The 9,185-nt window shown below is 43.6% G+C and overlaps 2 non-coding genes across 2 annotated transcripts; both read right to left on the bottom strand.

Moving 5' to 3' along the window:
* Nucleotides 1-604: 604 nt before the first annotated feature.
* On the bottom strand, nt 605-723 carry LOC138362617 (5S ribosomal RNA). Its single transcript, XR_011227825.1, has one exon. It is a non-coding gene; the product is annotated as a 5S ribosomal RNA (ribosomal RNA).
* A 7,987-nt stretch (nt 724-8,710) lies between these two features.
* On the bottom strand, nt 8,711-8,829 carry LOC138362616 (5S ribosomal RNA). The gene has a single exon (XR_011227824.1). It is a non-coding gene; the product is annotated as a 5S ribosomal RNA (ribosomal RNA).
* Between the last annotated feature and the right edge of the window lie 356 nt (nt 8,830-9,185).

The following is a 9,185-nucleotide window of genomic DNA, read 5'->3' as shown; positions in this document are numbered from 1 at the left end:
GGTGATTGGTGGTGATTGGTGGTGATTGGTGGTGATTGGTGGTGGTGGTGGTGGTGGTAGTAGGTGGGAGTTGGGGGGGGGGGGGGGGGGAGGGAAGGGGAGGGGAATGATGGTCTGTGGATTCGTTCTCCGTACCCTTTACATATAAGCAAAAATATGCCTTCTTGTGGGTATAGAAACATTAACACAAATTATATCAGTAACTGATATTGTAGCCTTTTAAACAGAAAAGATTTGTACATACAAATACTTTTTAATTATCATTTATTTGTGGAAATGGCATTTACGTCATTAAATTGATACCTCAGCATCAAGCTTGTGTCCTGCAGCAGTGGTCCAGTGGTAAAGTGTATATAAGTGATGCGTATTCTTGGAGTTGCGAGTTCAAACCCGGATTAAGCTATATATATATACAACATGTTTTGTTTTGGTTGTTTGTTTTTGTATAAAGCCTCACACAATATCTATATTAAGCGAGTTTGTTTTAAACATGACATACATATTAATTCATTTTACCAGGCCTTATTCCACACAACTCCGTGAATTTCCCGTGGAGCCAGCCATTCAAACAAAAACAAACGAAACAAAACAAAAAAAACATTATTGCCAACAGCATTTGGTGTTCCCAGGCGGTCACCCATCCAAGTACTAACCAAACCCAACGTTGCTTAACTTCGCTGATCGGACGAGAAGCGGTGTTCTCAACGTGGTATGGCCGTTGGCATGAGACTGCCTACACATTGTGGCTAATAACCAACTCTTTTAAGTCATCGCGGCAGGATACGGACCTGCTTGTGGTGTCTTAATGGTAATTGTATCCTAACATATTTTTGTCTCCTTGGCATGGATATTTAACATCGTTTATTCAGTCTTGGGTTTATGTTCTTTCGCCATTTACAGACATTTTACATCTACCTACTTCCTCAGCCTGCCCTGCCAATTTCTAATGAATTTGTGGATTTTCTTTTGTAATACAAACATGTGTGTGCTCATCTGCTCTTCAGTTTTTATGATATTTGTCTCATCTGTCCTGCTTTATGATACTTTTACAAAGAACATGAACAAATGCTTCTATTTTAGAGAAGATATGGGATCCAGGTTTCGGAGCCGTAAAACCAACCGTCGTGATTGGTGGACGAGTTGCCAGGTTGCAGCTTCTGTACCGTGCCGGCACATAAATAGGTTCGGCTCAAGCGGCGGCAGCATCATTCCCCCGTGACTGTCTGAGCGTCTCTCATCACCTTGGTTATCTCATCATCATCATGGTAGAAGCAAAGCCTACCAAGAAGGCTGCGGCTGCTGCTGCTGTGGTGGCCACCACCAGGAAACCTCGCGTCCAGGTTGCTCACCCGAAAACTAGTCAAATGGTTCTAGCCGCGGTCGCAGCACTCAAAGACCGTAAGGGCTCGTCTCTACAAGCAATCAAGAAGTACGTTGTTGCCAACAACAAAGTCGAGGCTGCCAAGATCGCCATTTACATCCGAAGATTTCTCAAGAAAGCAGTGGCTGACGGCATTCTTGTTCAGACCAAGGGAAGTGGAGCTAGTGGATCATTCAAGCTGGCCGTAGCAGAGAAGAGGGCCGTTCTAACTCCCAAGAAAGCCACCACAACCAAGAAACCATCTACAGCAGCAAAGAAGGCCGTGGTAACTCCCAAGAAAGCCGCCACAAGCAACAAACCACCTACAGCCTTGAAAAAGAAGCAGCAGCAGCAGCAGCTTGTTGTTGGGAACAAAAAGCCCAAAATAAAGAGAGCTTCAAAATCTCCCAAACCACCCAAGGCAAAGAAAGCTGTCAAGAAAACAACAAAGGCAAAATAAACGACGACATGCAAGCAGCATGAATACACATGACAATAAACATCCAGGCCTCCCCCCTCAGTGGAGGGGCCTCATATGATTCCAAAAAGAGTTTAGTTTTGTAGACAAATAAATCATTACTTTTGGGGTAGATTTACTCTGTATATTATATATATATTATTATATATATATATATATATATATATATATATATATATATATATATATATATATATTTATATATACACATGGGTGAGGTGATATGGTACCAAAGTTTTGGGTAAGGTGATTGACATTTACACAAGATAAAACACGAACCAATGGGAATAAAAACATAAGAATGGAAGTAACTGCAGAAGGCCTATTGGCCCATAACACAAGCACTTCCTCTTGATGCTTCTATATTGGTTCGGAGTCTTGAAGCTATAATATATATATATATATATATATATATATATATATATATATATATATATATATATATATATATATATATATATATATATATATATATATATGCACACAAAACTAAATAGTCTTGTTAGACAAATTGCCCCTATTAGAGGCAAGTTGACTAACAAGCCGAATGACTGCAATTGTTTTGAATTTGAGTTAAATCTAACATAGAAATGTAATCAAACCTAACCTAACCTATGCTAACCCAAGCTAAGCTAACCTAACCTAACCTAAGCTAACCCAAGCTAAGCTAACCTAACCTAACCTAACCTAACCTAACCTAAGCTAAGCTAACCTAACCTAACCTAACCCAGCAATTCATGATCTTAATATAATACTGTTAATTGGATAAACCAATTTGGAAAGAAATGTTCGAAAATAACAAAATTAACTGTGCTTGTTAGGAAAATTGGGCCTTGCATACTTGTCCCAATAGTGTGGTTCTCGCTTTTAGGTACGACATAAACGTATACCTAAGTTGAGAGAGAAAAAGATTCGCACTCAAACATGCATATCGATTGCCAGTCCTGAATTCTGGGTAGATATTCGTGTCCTCCCTTTTCATTTACCATCATTTGGATACTATCAAAACAGCTCTGAGAAGGATAAAATGAATAAAACGGGTAGCTCACTCATGTAAAAAGGAAGAGTTGGGAAAGATCTCTCTCTCTCTCTCTCTCTCTCTCTCTCTCTCTCTCTCCCCCTCACCCCCCCCCCCACCAATGATCCTGCTCTGCTAGTATATAACGTAACAAACCTTCCCCCCCCCCCCCCCTCCCTCCCCAATCAGAGTCCCTTTAAGCATGCGAGGATAAAAAATAGATTTCATAAGACCCAATGTGCTAGCTGATATCAAAACAATTTATGTTATCGTCTATTAAGCCCTTCAGTAAAAAAAGTATAGGGACCTAATTAGGTCCCGTTTTGAGGTGGTGGTGGGTGGAATCGATGGATTAGCCAAGCTCTTATCCGCCGAATCCGTAGAGGGTACGACCCTGGCGCTTCAGAGCGTACACCACGTCCATAGCAGTGACGGTCTTCCTCTTGGCGTGTTCCGTGTAGGTTACAGCATCACGGATGACGTTCTCGAGGAACACCTTCAGGACGCCACGGGTCTCTTCGTAGATGAGACCCGAAATACGCTTCACGCCGCCACGACGAGCTAAGCGACGAATAGCGGGCTTGGTGATGCCCTGGATGTTGTCACGTAGCACCTTACGATGACGCTTGGCGCCACCCTTTCCGAGTCCCTTGCCTCCCTTGCCGCGTCCAGTCATGGTGTTGAAGTTGTGTGAATCGAATTGACGAATGCCCGCACGATTTCCCGACTATATCCCATCAAGCGGACGTACTAGTAGCATTGCAACTCCTGCCTGCCCTTACTTTACGCTTGTGGTCGAGTAGACACGGCTTTCTCACAACGCTTTCAAAACTGCAGTTGCCTACTCGTCTGTTTCACGTCCCTGTGAAATGACTTTTGCACAAATCCAAAAAATAGAGCAAAATCAGCGATAATAGTGATTGAGGTGAGCCGCCTGTTGGCTGCAGCCAGAGGAAGGAGGGGAGGGGCAACGGGGTGACGTAGGCGAGTCGAGCAGCCAATGGCGCTCGAGCAAGCGCCTCGAGACGGCGTATATAAGCAAAAATTTTTCGGCGCCGGCCATCACAAACCACAGTTGTTCACCATGGCTCGCACCAAGCAGACTGCTCGCAAGTCCACGGGAGGCAAGGCTCCTCGTAAGCAGCTGGCCACCAAGGCAGCACGCAAGTCTGCTCCTGCCACAGGGGGTGTGAAGAAGCCTCACCGTTACAGGCCCGGAACGGTCGCCCTGCGTGAGATCCGTCGTTACCAGAAGAGCACCGAGTTGCTCATCAGGAAACTTCCCTTCCAGCGTCTGGTGCGCGAGATTGCCCAGGACTTCAAGACCGATCTTCGCTTCCAGTCGTCTGCCGTCATGGCTTTACAGGAGGCATCCGAGGCTTACCTGGTCGGTCTCTTCGAGGACACTAACCTCTGTGCCATCCACGCCAAGCGTGTCACCATCATGCCAAAGGACATTCAGCTTGCTCGCCGTATCCGTGGAGAGCGTGCATAAGCTAAATCGACCACCCTAGTATACACCAAACTCGGCCCTTCTCAGGGCCAAAATATCCTTCTAAGGAGATTTCAGACATTCCTAGCATCAGTCATATGAATTAACCTTCATCTACACATATAATAAATAAATAAATAAATAAACAAATACACTAATTTAGGTGTCATACATACACGTGATATCAATAAATCAAGTCATTTGTAGTACAACCTGTTCTCTTACAAACAAAACGCCGTCGCTTTTCGCTCTTATGCACTGTCAAGGATCACCCACCCCCCCCCCCCCCCCCCAAAATAAAAATTGTCATACTGTACTAGAAATAAAAGCAGCTTGTATAAGTGACATACTGTCCAGTCCTGTTTTATTCTGTTTTCGGTCCTCTGGCTTAATCTGTTAAGTTAGGAGATGACATTTTAAATTAACCGTTTTCTTGACATTTTCAAACCTAAGAGGGTGGCCTGCATAGTAATCCTAATGTGGAACATAACAATGAATCTCTAATCTCTAGAAAAAAAAAAGATACCGAGTGCTTATATGTGTTGAGAGAGAGAGAGAGAGAAGAGAGAGAGAGAGAGAGAGAGAGAGAGAGAGAGAGAGAGAGAGAGAGAGAGAGAGAGAGAGAGAGAGAGGAGAGAGAGACAGACACAGACAGACAGACAGACAGACAGACAGAGACAGACAAGACAGAGACAGACAGACAGACAGACAGACAGAGACTGAGAGAGAGAAACACACACAGACAGTTTCATAAATATTCTCATTTTATAGCTATTTGCTTTCAGTGACAGAGGTTTTTGTTATAATAGTATTGGTGTCTAACACTCACAATCTCTTTAGAAATTAAAGTGTGGCTCCAATGGAGCCGAGTTTGTTGGTTTGAGGCCAAGCCACCACCACAGGGCAGTAAGTAAGCCGTTTACTTGGAGGAGGTGTACTTGGTGACGGCCTTAGTGCCCTCAGAGACGGCGTGCTTGGCCAGTTCTCCGGGCAACAGGAGCCTTACAGCCGTCTGGATCTCCCGACTGGTAATGGTGGAACGCTTGTTGTAGTGGGCCAGGCGAGAAGCCTCGGCGGCGATGCGCTCGAAGATGTCGTTCACGAACGAGTTCATGATCGACATGGCTTTGGAAGAGATACCAGTGTCGGGGTGGACCTGCTTCAGCACTTTGTAGATGTAGATGCTGTAGCTCTCCTTCCTCCTGCGCTTCTTTTTCTTATCGCCCTTGGCAATGGCCTTCTGGGCCTTTCCGGCCTTCTTGGCAGCCTTTCCAGATGCCTTGGGTGGCATGATGATGCTCGTGCTGGCTGGCGTTGCGATACAATAATGAACTTTTGCGCGAGGCGAGCTTTCCTTTTATATCCCGCTCGCGACTCAGCTCAGAGCGGGTCGCGTGGCGGAGCGCGCTGATTGGTCAGTGGCGGGCTCCCTTGATCCTGAGCGGGGTATATAACACGAAGCTCGATCTGCGGGGCGGCATAAAACACCACAAACCCACAACAGCAGCAGCAATGTCAGGACGCGGCAAGGGAGGCAAAGTGAAGGGCAAGTCAAAGTCTCGCTCCAGCAGGGCCGGACTTCAGTTCCCCGTGGGCAGAATTCACCGTCTGCTGCGTAAGGGCAACTACGCCGAACGCGTCGGTGCTGGCGCTCCTGTCTACCTGGCAGCCGTCATGGAATACCTCGCTGCCGAAGTTCTGGAGCTCGCCGGTAATGCCGCACGTGACAACAAGAAGACCCGTATCATCCCACGTCACTTGCAGTTGGCCATCCGCAACGACGAAGAACTCAACAAACTTCTGTCTGGCGTAACCATTGCACAGGGAGGTGTTCTTCCAAACATTCAGGCAGTTCTTTTGCCAAAGAAGACAGAGAAGAAGTAAGCACTTCTGCCACCCACCACGACAAATACCATAACCAGGCTCCATCCGGAGCCACACACACTTTAATAGAGAGATTCAAGTAGACAATCAACTTTCAAACATTAATAATAACATTTATATTGATTTCATTTGGAATGTGTACATAACAAACAAACAAAACAAAATTATAGGGGATATTCAGCATCACTTGGAATATTAACCAATCATATAAATCCAATATATATTTTATATTTTACTTTAAGCGAGGAATTCATATTATATTAATTTTTAATCATACAAATGAACAAAAGCAATTCTTCACTAGACGTAATGAATGAATAAATGATCAAGGTTTTAATGTGTTTCATGAATATATATATATATATATATATATATATATATATATATATATATATATATATATATATATATATATATATATATATATATATATATATATAATATAATATATATATATATTATAATACTTGTGAACCAGAATATGTTTGAGCAGCAGCGATCGTGCCTGCCATTGGCCGAAGTGCAACAATTCAAATAATTTAAAGGGCCTGCTCGGGTATATAAGAGAGGCTGGGAGACTGGGGCCGGTGGTGGGTGATGAGTGATGGTGTGGTGTGGTATGGTGTTGTTAAGAGTTGATTTACGGCCAGCCAGCCAGCTGCAGCCAAGGCAGGGCAGGGCAGGGCAAGGCAAGGCAAGGCAAGGCAAGGCAAGGCAAGGCAAGGCAATAACAGGACAGGACAGGCAAGGCAAGGCAAGGCAAGGCAAGGCAAGCAGGCGGGCGGGCGGGCGGGCGGGCGGGCGGCGGGCAGGCAGGCAGGCAGGCCAGCCAGCCAGCCAGCCAGCCAGCCAGCCAGCCAGCCAGCCAGCCAGCCAGCCAGGCAGCAGGCAGGCAGGCAGGCAGGCAGGCAGGCAGGCAGCAGCCAGCCAGCCAGCCAGCCAGCCAGCCAGCCAGCCAGCCACTCCCACTTTGTATTTATATGCATTCAATTTATATTCAAACATTATATATGTTAAGGGCCTAGTTTTAGTGTTTATTTTAAAAATGACAAACATCGAGTCGTTTTACCAGTCCTTTAGCGTTAACGGTGATGCATTTTAAAACTGAACAGAAATCACCTTTTCTGGATATATCAAATATCGAATCCGCTTAATGTGCCTACAATTCAATCATTCAAAAAATACATAATTTACATCATGCCTTTTCATAGAACAGACAATAAGATTTGAGACAATAAGAACTTTACTTTTATAACTAAAGTTGCACAATTATACCAACTCTATGGTGGCTGGGTGGTAAGGTGTGTGGCTGGTATTTTGGAAGTCGCGAGTTCAAACGACCCAATGGGAATAATACTTTTTTTTTTTTGCCATACAATCTTCCTAATACTATTATGTAGGTTTGTGTGTGTGTTTTTTTTTCATTCTTTGGTTTTATAGATGACATACATATTGACTCCTTTTACCGGTCCTTAATTAGGCTCTGGGGAAGCAATGGTGGTGGTGGTGGTGGTGGTGCATTTAAAACTAAACCAAAAATCACCAGTTCTGGACGCGTCAAATATCATATCCGCTTAATGTGTCTACAACCTAATTACTTAAAACTACACTATTTAATTCATTCATATCATGTGCATATTGGTCATTATGCTCATACAACCGACATCAAAATTTATTTTCATTATTAGAATCATACATTTCATCAAGTAATACAGATACAAAGAGATTTTCTTTCTGAGAAGACCGTTAGTATTGGCTTGCAGGCAGGCAGGCAGGCAGGCAGGCATTTGAGGGTTATTATTTCGCCTGTTGATTGGGGGGAGGGTTGATGTGTTAGGGGGTTTTCGGTTAGATGTGGTGGTGGTGATTGGTGGTGATTGGTGGTGATTGGTGGTGATTGGTGGTGATTGGTGGTGGTGGTGGTGGTGGTAGTAGGTGGGAGTTGGGGGGGGGGGGGGAGGGAAGGGGAGGGGAATGATGGTCTGTGGATTCGTTCTCCGTACCCTTTACATATAAGCAAAAATATGCCTTCTTGTGGGTATAGAAACATTAACACAAATTATATCAGTAACTGATATTGTAGCCTTTTAAACAGAAAAGATTTGTACATACAAATACTTTTTAATTATCATTTATTTGTGGAAATGGCATTTACGTCATTAAATTGATACCTCAGCATCAAGCTTGTGTCCTGCAGCAGTGGTCCAGTGGTAAAGTGTATATAAGTGATGCGTATTCTTGGAGTTGCGAGTTCAAACCCGGATTAAGCTATATATATATACAACATGTTTTGTTTTGGTTGTTTTTTTGTATAAAGCCTCACACAATATCTATATTAAGCGAGTTTGTTTTAAACATGACATACATATTAATTCATTTTACCAGGCCTTATTCCACACAACTCCGTGAATTTCCCGTGGAGCCAGCCATTCAAACAAAAACAAACGAAACAAAACAAAACAAAACAAAAAACATTATTGCCAACAGCATTTGGTGTTCCCAGGCGGTCACCCATCCAAGTACTAACCAAACCCAACGTTGCTTAACTTCGCTGATCGGACGAGAAGCGGTGTTCTCAACGTGGTATGGCCGTTGGCATGAGACTGCCTACACATTGTGGCTAATAACCAACTCTTTTAAGTCATCGCGGCAGGATACGGACCTGCTTGTGGTGTCTTAATGGTAATTGTATCCTAACATATTTTTGTCTCCTTGGCATGGATATTTAACATCGTTTATTCAGTCTTGGGTTTATGTTCTTTCGCCATTTACAGACATTTTACATCTACCTACTTCCTCAGCCTGCCCTGCCAATTTCTAATGAATTTGTGGATTTTCTTTTGTAATACAAACATGTGTGTGCTCATCTGCTCTTCAGTTTTTATGATATTTGTCTCATCTGTCCTGCTTTATGATACTTTTACAAAGAACATGAACAAATGCTTCTATTTTA

Source organism: Procambarus clarkii, unplaced genomic scaffold, assembly GCF_040958095.1.
Source record: "Procambarus clarkii isolate CNS0578487 unplaced genomic scaffold, FALCON_Pclarkii_2.0 HiC_scaffold_2142, whole genome shotgun sequence".
NCBI lineage: Eukaryota > Metazoa > Arthropoda > Malacostraca > Decapoda > Cambaridae > Procambarus > Procambarus clarkii.
The sequence above is the reverse complement of the archived record's forward strand: the minus strand, read 5'-3'. Positions and strand labels throughout refer to the sequence as shown.